This window comes from Staurois parvus, unplaced genomic scaffold, assembly GCF_062004578.1.
Source record: "Staurois parvus isolate SC_StPar_1 unplaced genomic scaffold, SC_StPar_1.0 ptg000020l, whole genome shotgun sequence".
Lineage (NCBI taxonomy): Eukaryota > Metazoa > Chordata > Amphibia > Anura > Ranidae > Staurois > Staurois parvus.
The window spans coordinates 8,831,614-8,846,334 of NW_028317816.1; the positions used below are offsets into that span (position 1 = coordinate 8,831,614).

Below are 14,721 nucleotides of genomic sequence, written 5' to 3' on the forward strand. Positions count from 1 at the left end.
TTGACTATGCCCTAGTGCTCGCCAGCTAATGTGCATCGGCGTTCTGCGCATGCGCAGACCCATGCGTCGCCTCGATCCCTGACAACAGGTTTCTGCTCCTGAAAGGGACGCTTAACTCTCAAACATCTACCTTCCCAATACAAGCCAATTATCGGTACAGGAATCCTTTTTATGCACCCTGGACTCTTTTCACAAAGGTAACCTTGTTTTATGGGGGGATTTTAATCTCACCTTAGACCCTCATAGGGATTCCTCAGCGGGCTCGTCCTTGATGCCCTGGAGAGAACTACTTCGCCTTCGGGACCTTCTACATACTTACCAACTGGTTGATATTTGGAGGATTATGCACCCACAGGAGCGTGACTACACCTTCTTTTCTTCTGTACATGGCTCATATTCCACGACTGACTCTTTCCTGATGCAACACCGGGTGATTCCCATGATTTCCAAGACAACTATTGGTCAGATTACACTCTCTGATCACGCCCCGGTCTTCCTAGAACTAGTCCCGTCCGCCATGGACGCTCCTTGGATGCCCATATGACGACTTAACAAAGCTCTTCTTAAGGACCCTGAAATTGCTAAGGAGGCTCACAGGGGACTCACTACTTACTTTGTTACTAATACAGACTCGGCAGCCATCCCTCTTTCTGTGTGGGTTGCCCACAAATGCTACATCAGAGGTATTTTCAGAAAACTTGGTCATGCCCACAAACAGTGGCATGCCAAGACTCTATCTGACCTCCTAGCAAAGCTTCACGCCCTGGAAAGGTGACACAAATCAGGCCATTCCACCGAGGCCAAATTAGTCCGGATAAGGGAAGCGTTTAGGGAACACTCCTTACATAATGTGAAACAGGTCTTGTTCAATACATGTCGCTCTTTCTATGAGTACGGCAAAAAAAGTACTGGCCAATGCGTTGCGAGACAAACGCACTCAGTCTTATATTCCTGCCCTGCTTGATTCAGCTGATGTCAAAGTCCACACCTCTCCAGACCTGGTGAAGGCTTTTTGTGACTTTTACCTGAAATTCTACAACATAGATTCAGCTTCCCCCTCTACCCCAATTTGCTCTTCCCTGGGGTCCATTTGGGAATACCTACGGGATGCTAATCTTCCTACTCTCACCCCGGAAGAATGGGCTGAAGGTTTTTTCAGGAGACATTCTGCTCTGTCGGGATGCCAACACCCATTCTGCAATGGATCTCGGCCTTATATACTAACCCCACTGCCAATGTTCGAGTGAATGACCCTTTTTCAAATGGCACTACACAGGGTGTCCCCTCTCACCCTTATTATTTGTGCTCACTCTTGAGCCTCTCCTTAGCCACATAAACATTCAATACAATATCTAGGGACAAAAATTCCTTCTAATAAAAATGATGTTTTTTCTTTGTATTTCCAACCCTTCTTGACTACGTTGGCGGCAGAAATGGGACAACCTTGCTCTTTCCTGGTTCTGACGTTGTAATGTACTTACGATGAATGCAATGCCTAGATTCTTGTACCTGTTGCAGATTTTACTGATTAAGATACTCCAGAGGTTTTTCCATGCTGTACGTTCAGCGTTCATATGGTTCAGATGGCGAGGAAAGCATTCATGTATAGGCAGGGCAATACTGTTGCGACCAAAAACAACAAACAATTGTGGCGCTCAGAGAGACCAAAAAAGTACTGTACAGAGGGACACTTAACATCCAATGAGAATAAGAATAATCAGTCCACAGTCCTTATATAAGGGTAAAAATCTTTCCAATGAGAAAGCAGCCGGCTTGTCAGATGAAGCTGATCTGTCATAGGATATAGAAGAAGGAGAAACAGCAGCGCTTTCTGAGCATAGTAATAGTATAAAATATAATTTATTACAAAATAATTGTAGAAACTCACAAAGTGAGACTTGTATAAGGCACATCACTATTACAGCCGACTCCCGCTATATGGTCCAGACCACTGGTGGCGATGTATGTTCCCAGACTGTATGGTCACGCTAGATGGAGAGGAGGTCCGAGGGTGCTGGGCTTCCTTCGCTGGTAGCGGTAATGTCACCAGATCCGAAAGCGGAAGAGTGGCTAGTGGGCGGCGCGAGTTTGGAACATGCGTGCTCCTTCTTCAGGCCGTGATGCGGCCATATTGGTTTTGGGCTTAATATATCTATGGAGTATATGGATGCCATACTACTACAGGCAGCAGAATACCAAACTCAGCAATGCAATATGCAATGTAAAATATAAAACATAACTGGCTACAATAATAAAAAACAGACTAATATTAACCAGCGAATACCTAATAACAAAATTAGATTAATGAAAAGAATAATTAACAGCAATAACAGAAATAGATTGGAATACAAAATTAAAATAATTGACCCTACATTGGCAGAGATGGACAGGTTCTTCCGCCTCTCTTCCTTCTCTGGCTTTCCTTCGCCGCTGACGCCAATCATTGGACACCCAGGCTTTTCCCTGGGCCTTACGGACCCAAACTGTATAATGCAGACCCCAAAAGGACTACTCTGTGCCTCTCATTTTCATCGACCACCTAACTGGATCCCCATTCAGACATTATTAGATAGACGACCACCTATAACTCTGAATCACTGGAGAGCCCTCCAGCTCTCATACGTTTTGTCCTCTATGCCTAGACCTGCGCTCTTCCTTCGGCAGCTTCACTACTTTGAGGAGCTCTGCTTGAACGAGGACCCGAACTGTGGTACACTTTCGTCTTGCTACAAAACTCTGTTGAACTTCCATGCAATTGTCGATCCCTTTTTCTTAGTGAAATTGGAGGCAGATCTGCAGATGAGTTTTACCGAACCCCAGAAAGAATGCATCCTCTTCTTTGCACAGAAATCTTCCATCTGCAGCAACTATCAAGAATCCTCTTATAAAATTATTGTTCGCTGGTACAGGACTCTGTCGATCTTGGCCAAACTATTCCCCAATCAATCTGACCAATGTTGGAGATGCGAACAACATCCTAGCACTATCCTCTATATCTTCTGAGAATGCCCTAAACTCCAGAATTTCTGGCAGCCATTTCTCCTACTTATACACAGATTTACAGACATATCTCTGCATAATGCCCCAGCGGCAGTCCTCCTTGACCTCAATCCCATGTCTAAGAAATTCTATCATAAATCTCTTCTCAAGCACCTTCTAAATGTGTCACATGCATGCATCCCGAGCCAATGGAAACAACAGGCAGCCCCTACAGAGGCTCAATGCTTCAGCAGGTTGAATGACATTGAACAGATGGAGGACCTGACTTCTGCTATCAGAGGAACACAAGACCAGGTGGTTTTATTGGGACCTCCAATATACCTAATACTTGCTTTGTGCATATGAACCAAGGGTCTTTTTGGGTTGATAGGTAACGTGGTTCCCTGATCCCTGATGGACAAGCCTCCCCTTGGACCTCTTTTGACTCTGAAGGCGCTGTGTATGAGTGTGTGTGTATGGAGGGGGCATATATTTTTCTTGCCCAGTAGGTTCTTCCCGACTATTGTACTCAGGCCATGCTATAACTGGGTCTCAGTCCTAGAAATTTGAATGCCCTGAGTTAATGCAGTGTTCTCTCCATGTATCGATATATAATTTTTTTTTTTTTATTGTACCAGTGTTACCATGCTTATCCTATCTGGTTGGTGAAGTCACCTTTTCATGTCATTTCATTGTTACTGTCACATACCTTTAAATAAAAATTAAAAAAATAAAAAGAACTGCAACCAGATTACATGACATGGTACTGCGGTACCATGCAATCCAGTGCAGCCAAATGTGTTTGGAGGTGTCATTAGGAATCTATTGACACCCGCAGCAGATTGCATAGCCCATGTGTTTGGAACACAGTACTGGAAACACACATGGAACACAGGTTTCCTGAAATGCATTCTGGTGTGAACAGGCACTAAGGCAAGGTTCATATCTATGCAGATGTTTGACTGCGTGTATATCGCATGCAAACACACACTGCTGTTTAGTTTTTGATATATTTACATACATTTTCTGTATTGAATGTGTCTGATTGATTTATTGTTTAATTAGCATTAATTAATTGTCTTGAGGTATTTACCCTTAATTTTGAAATATTTTTTCATACACCTTGTGAGTCATCTAGTTATAATAAAGATACTCCCATCGGGTACTTGCACATGGTACTGATGTTTACTGCCTGAAAGTTCAGGTGTTTATTTTGTATGTATTCACACATATTTGTGCACGTACTCATACACAAGTAAAATAAATTATGACCTCTATAAATTAATATTTTACACACATAAGCACCATCAGCTCAGATTTCTGTATATTTTTACTTATCTATACGCAGCCCATGTTTACACGCCTTTCAACTGCATTTAGATGAGTAAAAAAAAAAAAAGCATCTATATGCCTGAAAATACTCAGTATTTTGGCAGGAGTGTGTACGAAGCCCTAAAAGATAAGTATACCTTTTCTATACCACATTCAGTGTGCAACATGTTATATGTTACAGATGCACGAGCCTCTGCACCCCCCCTTCATTCCCCATTTTGACAGTGAGCGGGGGATCTTCTCCCCATGCTCGCTGTCACAATAAAAAAAAAAATGGGCTCTGTCCACCCACCCGCGTCATTCATTCACAGTGTTCTATGAATGTTAAAACTGCTGTCTGCTTGTAGTTCTCAATTAACTTACCAGGATGGTGTTGAGCTGTCTAGGTAGTTCATTGAGCTTCCTGTCAGAGTGTAACTGCCTGCCCATATGTTTTTATTAGGGATTGGTACCAATAATTGGTTAAAAAAAAATCACTTTTTTAAAAAGATTTTTCTTATACAAGGTTCAGTACATATTAGATCTGTGCCAGTATGCTATTATATTGAGACTGAAAGGTCAGGAAAGAGTTAGTGTTTCAGGCTTTTCTAAACATCCCAGAGGGGCTGTGAACAGTCAGGCTGACAAAAGGGAAGTTTCTCCAAACACTGTGTTCTCAGGTTGCCTTGATTGTTGACAGGTGTGAGAGTGGCCTGCTATCTTCCCTCAGCAGTGGTGTTTTATTTACTCCATTGTTTCTGGAGTGTCTGCACCAGGGGTGGACTGACAACTCATGGGGCCCCCCGGGCAACAGGGGATCATGGGACCCCTGTGTCCTCGCCCACACTCAAACCACACCCAAAAAAGCCCAAGAAAAGGTACCAGGGGCATCTAAGGGGCCCCCTACTGATCCCGGGACCTCGGGCAGTGCCCGAGTTCCCAAATGGTCAGTCCGCCCCTGGTCTGCACACATCACAGGACTCTGACACTAAGCTTTCCTACGTGTCCACCCTCTGTATTCACACTTGTGAGTGCAATATTTACTGTCTGTTTTTATGTGTACTTTTTAATATAGGTATCACTGCTACTATGTAGCTTTTTTCTGCCCTTGATTACTCTTGTTTGTTACAGAACATCTTTTGAATTCCCAGTCCAGCTTCAAGTGGCAGCGAAAGCACATAGCAAGTGACAACCTTTTTCCATTCCATTTGAGCGATCAAAGACAGTTGATTGTTCAATTCTCATGTCCGTTCTGAGCACATAGCGGTAACTGTCAGTCACCGCTCTGTGCTCTGCTCCTCCAGCACTCACTGGAGTGCCGGGCTGTGGAGGGGGTGAGAGCAGCTGGCTCACACTCTATGCAGAGCGCAAAGAGGCTGAGCTAACTGACAGTCAGGCATGTGGGTGGATCCCGACATTATTGTCAGGATCCTTGCAGAGACTGGACTGGCTCTGTGATGTCAACCAGCAGGGGACCTTTTAGCCTGCTGTCATCTGAACCTGGGTCCAGTACAAAATAAGTGCACTCCTGTGACCTACAGAAGTGTGGCTAAAGAGATTTGGTCATACGTCACCTTTAATTGATATGCTGTGGTTTTAATATTTTAGATGTAATATGAGGTGATACGCAATTATCTTATACTTTGTTGCAATTTTAGCTTTTTAAAAACGGTGTATTTCTCATATACTGTAAGTTTATTTCATAACTGGAGGAAAGGGTTTATAATTAGGGCACTAGTCTTTTCCATTTAAAAATGCAGTTTGTATGTCATAACATGCCTCTGAAGAAACATATATACTATGTACTGTCTAAACAATATATACTGTAGTTTCATTAGGAAATTACTTGGTAGCAGATAAAGGTAATGCGAGATGTTTACACTGTAAAATTGATTAGGGTTGAGAGGAAGATGGATCAGCAGATTTTAAGAGGGGGGTGAATGGTGTAAATATTTTAAAGGTGTGAGCAAGACAATTAGAATGGTAAAGAGAATTTCAAAAAGCACTTTAATCATTACTGCTTATTCAGTCCTGTACATAAGTATTGACTTGTGCATACTGCAGACTCAATCTTGTGGCTTAGAAAATACTAGAAGAATAATAACCGCTAAGGAGTATGTTGCATCATCTGAGGGCAACTTTGTACATTTATAGCATCCGCTTTACTCTTTAGTCCCAGATATGGATCTCCTGCCATTACTTTTAACTCCCTGGTTATGCAGTTACTTCCACCAATATGTTGTGTGATCATTGCACCTCCATTCTGTTTGACTGTCATTGCATGACGTGTTGGATAAATAAGGAGCCCCCCTACTTACATAAATATTATAATTTAAACATGTTTCTCTTATTAAGAATTATTTTGGGAAGCAATGTTTTACCTGAAATCACCTATGAACATTTAATCTGGTATGTTGTATCTGTTTAAACTATTTTTTGGTGGCTAAAGTGAAATATGTATTAAGGAAGAATTTACTCCCTTAATGATGATAGCCGATGGTTGCATGTGTGCACGCGGTACCTTATAAGGACATTGTGTCACACATTATTAAAGTGTAAAAAATTTACCAAATCCATAGTTGCTTAGTTAGTTAGCAAAGTCACTTTCCGAGGAAATTTAATGTGGAGTTAGGTCTAGCCTGCACTATCAAGCTTTAACAGGGGTCTCCAAAATTTCAGTAAGAGGGCCTCATTGCATATTTTACAAATATTCCTGGGCTGAAAATATTCTCCATCAGAGTTCCCCCTTACTTCATGGTCCCCAACATAGTCCCCGCTTACATCAGGGTCCCCATCAGATTTCCTCCTACATTACCCCTTACATCAGGGTCTCCATTAGAGTCTCCCCCTATATCAGAAGAGGAGACCATAAACAACCTTTGCTGACCTTAATCCCCAATCAATGCACATTGAGTATACGGTACTGACCCTAGCTACAGGCCTGATAAAATCTTTTAGTAGGCCAGATGTGGCCCATGGGCTCTCGTTTGGAGACCACTGGGCTAGAACAACCTCTCTGTTCTGTTTTCCATTATTATGTGCCATAGGTTGTAGTTTTGGACTTGTCATGTTTATTATATCATCTAATACATTCTGCTATTTTGAAAATTTTAATATGTGATTGTTTAATCATTTTTTACATTAGTTCTTTTTGCTGATTTGCTGTGCAATTTATCTCCTCTGCATGAGGGTTCCACAGAATGTGAAGTACCCCGGGCACTTCTAAATATGGCCCCTTATAGCATGTCTGTTGTATATTTTGTACTTTGTTCTGATTAGGTCATGTAATCTGGAATAATCTAGTATGATGAGTAAATGGCATATCACCTTTCTGTTCTGGTAATCTGGATTTGGTTTGCAGCTTTCTATGAATTACAGATTTGTACATGCCCGTTATGTCTGAGAACACATGTAATGGGTTTCTTTTACTAAAGAAAAGTGCTACATGCAGTCACCTGCTTCTATGAATACATCGTGCTCTGCTCTGCAGAATATTGCTTGCAAAGGTGGGGCTGCTTTTCAGCACAGTGCAGAGCTGGTTTCCCATCCTCTAATGGAGGCCAACAACTGCTTGTTCACAGCAAAACAGGACATGAACACAGAGCCAGGTCATGATATTCGAGAAGGGATTTGTCTTCAATAAAGTAATACACTCTATAGTAGTTACCATAGGATGCCAATAGTTGTCTTTCCCGTGCTCCCACAACTATTTTACAAAAATAACCAGTACTTCTGGGTATGGAAGCACATGTAAAAGTGACACCCCCCGCCTACTCACAATGCTGTGCATGGTGGTTGAGCCACCAAACTTCTGGACAATATCTAATAAATGGTGACCATCAATTTTGATTAAAAAACAATATTTTTGACTTTTTACTATAAAACATATTCAATAAAAAATGCTAAAAATCAAATTTCTTCATAAATGTAGGCCAAAATGTATTCTGCTACATGTCTTTGCTTAAAGGAAATCCCAATAAGTGTATATTAATTGGTTTAAGAGAAAGTTATAGCATCTACAAATGGCGGTATATATACTGGAATTTTTATTTAAAACTTTTTACTATTTTTATACTAGTAATGGCAGCGATCAGCGACTCCACACTGCCAAACAGACCTATTTTATCACTCTCATTGACACCCTCTCATGCAATCCCCATCAACTCTTTTCTACCTTTAACTCTCTACTTCGTCCTTCTCTACCTCCACCCACTAACTCACTCACTCAGGAGATCGCTAATCACTTAAAAAATAAGATTGATACAATTCGTGATGAGATCTCCACTGTACAGATATCTCCCCCACCCTACACTCCTTGTCCACCTGCACAATCTATACTTCCCTTGTTTAACCCAGCTACTATAGAGGAGGTTGGTAAACTGTTTTCTAAAGCCCACCTAACCACCTGCCCCGTGGACCCTGTTCCCTCGCAAATCTCTCCCTTTCTACTGGCATCTCCCCCAACTCTCTAAAACAAGTGCTAGTCACCCCCATACTTAAAAAGCCTAACTGGACCCGCCAATCTTGGCAACCTAAGACCCATCTCCTTACTCCCTTTTGCCTCCAAACTCCTTGAACGTCTAATCTACAACCGGCTGAGCTGCCACCTTATTGAAAATAACCTTCTCATTCCCCTTCAGTCTGGATTTCGCCCACAACACTCCACAGAAACTGCTCTCCTAAAACTCACAAATGGCTTACTAACCGCTAAAACCAATGGTCATTATTCCGTACTCTTGCTCTTAGACCTCTCCGCTGCCTTTGACACAGTTGACCACCCCCTTCTCCTCACAAAACTCTATTTACTTGGTCTCCGTGACTATACTCTCCGTTGGTTTGAATCTTGCCTATCTCACCTTCAGTGTCACTTACAACTCTACTTCCTCCTCTCCTACTCCTTTTGCTGTCGGGGTTCCCCAAGGTTCTGTCCTTGGACCTCTCCTATTCTTGATCTACACTTATTCCTTGGGTTAGATGATAGCTTCCCGTGGTTTCCAATACCATTTCTATGCTGATAACACACAAATCTATCTCTCTACTCCTCAGCTCACCCCATCAGTTTCCACACATATCACCGATTTACTAACATACATATCAGACTGGATGTCACTCCACTTTATAAAACTCAATCTATCCAAAACTGAGCTCATAATATTTCCTCCCTCACACGCCTCTTCCCCTGATTTCTCAGTCAGGATCAATAGCACCACTATCAACCCATCCCTGCATGCCAAGGTTCCGGGTGTAACCCTGGATTCTGAACTATCCTTTCAGACCCACATCCAATCCCTGTCCAAATCATGCCGCCTCAACCTCCTCGACATCTCCAAAATACGCCCCTTCTTAACCAATGATACCACAAAGCTCCTAATTCACTCCCTGGTAATCTCTCGACTCGATTTCTACAACTCCCTCCTCATTGGCTTACCTTTACATAGGCTATCCCCCCTCTAGTCCATCATGAATACTGCTGCCAGGCTCATCCACCTTACCAACCATTCAGTGTCTGCTACCCCTCTCTGCCAATCTCTCCACTGGCTTCCACTCGCCCAATGAATAAAATTCAAAATACTAACAACAACTTACAAAGCCATCCACAACTCTGCCCCCAGCTACATCACCAACCTGGTCTCAAAATATCAAGCAAACCGCTCTCTTTGATCCTCCCAAGACCTTCTTCTCTCTAGTTCCAGTGTCACCTCCTCCCATGCTCACCTCCAGGACTTCTCCTGAGATTCTCCCATCCTATGGAACTCTCTACCCCAACCTCTCCGGCTGTCTCCTAATCTATCCACCTTTAGACGATCCCTGAAAACCTTTCTCTTTAAAGACGTCTATCCTGCTTCTACCTAGTAAACTGCCATTTATTTCCTCCATCAGCTCATCCCCCCCACAACTATTACCTTTTGTATCACTTCCTCCTAGATTATAAGCTCTAACGAGCAGGGACCTCTGTTTCCTCTTGTACCAAATTGTATTGTAACTGTAATGTCTACCTTTATTTTGTAAAGCGCTGCGCAAACTGTTGGCGCTATATAAATCCTGTATAATAATAATAAAAAATAATAATAATAAAGGGGTGTGTTCTTAATTCAACTTATCTCTGCTGCAGTCGCTATCAGATACAAGCTAGAGCTTGTTAAACAACATTATGATCAGTTCTATCCATGCCCGCTGTGACATAAATGTCCAGTCCCATCTGGAATGGCTCAGTATAAAGGGTGACAGTAGACAGTGGATTTTTATACAGGTGAAGCTACATAATCACCCTTTTAGGGGAAATAGAGATATAAGCCCTCTGGTTGCTAGAATCCAGTGTACATTCAAAGCTGAACACAAAAGTCAAAACTACCATTGTAGTGGGGCTACCCAGGAACTGTAATGGTTAAATGCGTGTTTTTTTTTTTCTAGAATGCACCTAGATGCAGTTTTTATTATGTTATCTCTCTTCTGTTTGGTGCTCTATCTGTTACTTGCATTTAGAGTCCTGCATTGTAAATTCAGGCCGCCAATAACCAACCCACAACCCAGAGCATCAGGGGAAAGAGCAAAGCACCGCCTGCCAGGGGAGGAACTATGTCTTTTTATCAGTAGCTTATGCCCTTGTTTTTCAACCTTTTTACAGTCAAGGTACCCTTTAAAAATTTGGACAATTTTGAGGTACCCTATAAAATTATGAATAATCTCCAGGCACCCTGTTTTAAAATGTAAATGATTGTTCTAATAGTTTTACATAATGCAGCAACATCAACACACATAGGATACCCAGCGTTAGAGGTGATTTACTCTTCCAAACAAATACACATTTAAACACTAGTAATGACTAGTATTCCAGTGTTTCTCTTCTCACTCACTTTCTCTCCACCACTCAGCTAACATGACCTCACTGCTGATGGAGAGAGGCAGGGGAGGGCAAACAAGGATGCTGTACAGGCGTCCGATGTCCTCTTCATTATCTGATGACATCATTGGTTGTTAGGACTCTGGCAGCTAGAAAGTCGTAAGGGTGCACAATGCAAGCTAAAAGGCTGGCTTTTGTAGCTAAAAGGCTGGCTTGATCCACCTGCTGGCTTGTATACAGTTTGTTGGCAATTTTTAAGCAGTTTGCCAAGGCAATCCTGAAGAAACCTGAAGGCACCCCAAGGTGCCTGGGCACACTGGTTAAAAAAGGCTGCCTCAGACAAAAGCAAGCGTTTAACCCTTGCAGTGTGTGAGGAGCCACAATGCAATAGTAGTTTTTAATTTTCCATTTAGTAAGCTTTAGGATGCTGCTTTCTACTTTTATAGAACTACTCAGCGAAGTTCAAAGAAGCTGTTATGGCTTTTTTCTGGTGGTGACTCCCTAAGAACTGCTTGCACCTAATGCAGGCAAGCATTTGTGCCAGTTTTGTTAACATTACCGAAACGTGTGGCAAATTCTTACTACCACCAATTTTATAATCTCTCATGGCAGCAACAAATTTTTAAATTTTTACCACCAGTTCTCAGTTTAAAAAACTGGCAGTAATTAAGACCAGTACTGAGCTTCTGTACAGAGGTATGTCAGTACTCAGTCCAGGCTGTGCCTTTGCTGGAAAGCTGTCATGTATGTGCAGGAAGATTCCCCAGCCAAAAGCTAAAAGTAACGGGGATACAGGTGATGTCATGACCCAATAATGGCAATGCCCATGTTTGGGAAATGACTTGTCATTGGGTGGGCAGATCCTGATGGGGAGCTAAGAGTCTAGTACCCCATCAGGTTAGCTTTACTTTTGATTGACAGAGCACAACAGTGGGCGGATTTGAAAGCCGCTATTGGATCCACCCACTGCTGTACGCTGTCAATCAAAATGAAAGCAGATCTGATTGGGAACTAGTCTCTTAACTCCCCATCGGGATCTGCCCACTCCAGTACACAAATCCCCAACCATATGCAGTCGGAAAAGCACAGTGGCTGGGGATGGAGTAAATTTGGAGTAGGTTGGAGTCCGGCCACAGACAGATTTGTTTACATGTCTGTGAGAGATATATGGATCAATCTTTAAATAACTTCCAAAAGTTTATTCAAAGTGATCACATCACAGCAGAAGCATGCAAAGTTTTGGTGCCACACAGGACTCCCTCGTCAGACATGTGATGTTTAGACACTGTATTATCACATATTATATTTTCAGTTTTGATTATGTTGTTAAGTACTATCAACTCGGGACTGAGAGATCTAAAGCAAAGTTGTTTTTGTGCTAGCCTGCCAAGATCTTCTAGTGTCATCCCCACAGCTGTAGTCAATGTGTCCAACCATCTAGTACCCAGTCTCCGCTATTCCTTCTTCTGAAAAAAACACAAAAAAGAGGCGCTTGAACAATACCACAATAAGTTGAGTGAGAGTAGATTGTCTGGGGCTAGGCTACTCAATTACTCATATGAACAAGTATGAGATAATCCACCAAAAAAGGAGTGCCATGACACTGCAAGTCACTTACTAATTTATTTCATAAGCCAGAAAATCCAAGGAAAGCCACAAGTAATAATAAAAGAGTCACAGTTTAATAGACTTAAAAGTTCATACATTCATCACTGTTGACCACAAACCAAAGCAGTAGACCCACAGAAATGCTGGCACAGATGTCCCATCATCAATTCCCGGTGTGGAGGGGATGGACAGGGGGATCGCGCCAGGTAACTGTAGATGGAAATCCACCAGTACTTCAGCTCTTGGACCACAGTGATGAATGTATGAACTTTTAAGTCTATTAAACTGTGATTCTTTTATGGCTACGTCTTGCTTTCCTTGATTTATCTGTTATATGAAATCAATTATTAAGCGACTTGAAGGGTCATGGCGCTTTTTTTTGGTTTCTTTGGTATTCCTTCTCCACTGATCTCTCACTTATAACAGTGTGACTAAAATAGGACAGTCGTAACTTCATCATTTGGGCTTCTAGTGACATAGCTGGTGTGATCTCTTCCAAAATCGATCTATTAGTTCTATGGGCTGTCCACATCTTGCATAAAATCCTTCTCGAGCACCAAAGCTCAAATGAAGCGATCTTCTTTTTGCCCCATTTTTGCTGTGTCCAGCTTTTGCAGACATAGTAGACAACTGAGAATGAGTTTATAGGTGAGTCTGATCTCTGTTTTGAGTGTAATTTCTTTACCTTTGAAAATTTTGTCAAAAGTCTTCATTGTGTAGCTACCAAGTGCTAATCTACGGAGTATTTTGTCACTACTAGTTGCTTCCTTGTTTATGAAAGAGCCAAGGAGATTAATTCTTCTATCGCCATCCCGCTCACAATCGTCATCATTTTCTGTGTTCATGATCTTTGTCTTCTTTATATCCAGTTCTAATCCCATGTTACGACTTTCAGCATTGACTTTTCTCAGTAAACACAGCATATCTTCTTTGCTGCTGACGAGTGTTGTGTCATCTGCATAACACAGGTTATGTTTCGGACGCTGACTTTGATACCAAAAGACTCTTCTTCCAATTAAGCATTTTTGAAGATGCCCTCACTGTATGGGTTGAGCAGGTAAAGTGACAAGAGGCACCCCTGCCTGACGCCTTGTGTTATTAGAAACCGGTCAGTGTTGTTCAGTTCTCACTTCAACTACTTGATTTTTGACCATAGCTCCACTTTAATAAAAAAAAAAAAAGATCTGTTACATAAAAATTATACTTGGAACCATGATTAAATGTAGATCTTGCTGCTTTTTACATGTTTGAACTAATCCATTGTGTCATCTCTGCTTGCATATCTAATGTTAATTGCTCTGAGAATAAAGATACTAGAAATGTTTTGGAAGGATGAACTATTTTAGCAGGCATACATTTACTAAGCAGATAAATTATCTTTTATTGTACATAAAATAAATATCCCACTTTGCAAAAACAGCTTGTCGTGGCTGTAATTTTCAGGATGTTTGTGTAATACGAAAGCAGATTCCACATTTCACCTCTTGGAATGTGTATTGGGAAATGATATGCAGTAGCATACACATCGCTGTCCTATGGGGTGCTGACATGCCATATGGCAACAGTAGAAGCTGTCAGCACTTTCATTATAAAGCAAGTCATGCACAGATATTTCAATCAAGATGGCTTGATGAACCACAGCATTTTCATTTTGCATAAATCTTAGTGTGTATATTTTTGCAAAGATTTTATAGAGATCTCTCTTCTACTGAAGTAGTAAGCAGCATATGACATTTTCCAAAATAAAGTATTGTGAGTGACAGTCGAGCGCTTCCAAAGTCCTGATGGACCTTGGAAGGCCTATGCATAGGTCTCCTGTGAACATTAATAAAATCTGCTTCAAGCTGCATATATTTATTTATTTATTCTTGCTGGATTTCACAAGCAGGAATTGGTGTCTACCCACAGGGACATCTCTTGTAAAAGTCTGATTGCTTTGATATGCTCCCAGTCAACCAAGGTAGGAAAACAAACTAAAAGCT

General features: G+C 41.7%; 1 protein-coding gene across 1 annotated transcript in view; it reads left to right on the forward strand.

Annotated features, from left to right (window-relative positions):
- Window positions 1–14,721, forward strand: part of VOPP1 (VOPP1 WW domain binding protein) — a 154,491-nt gene that overhangs the window by 66,753 nt on the left and 73,017 nt on the right. The gene's annotated exons all lie outside the window — the stretch shown is intronic.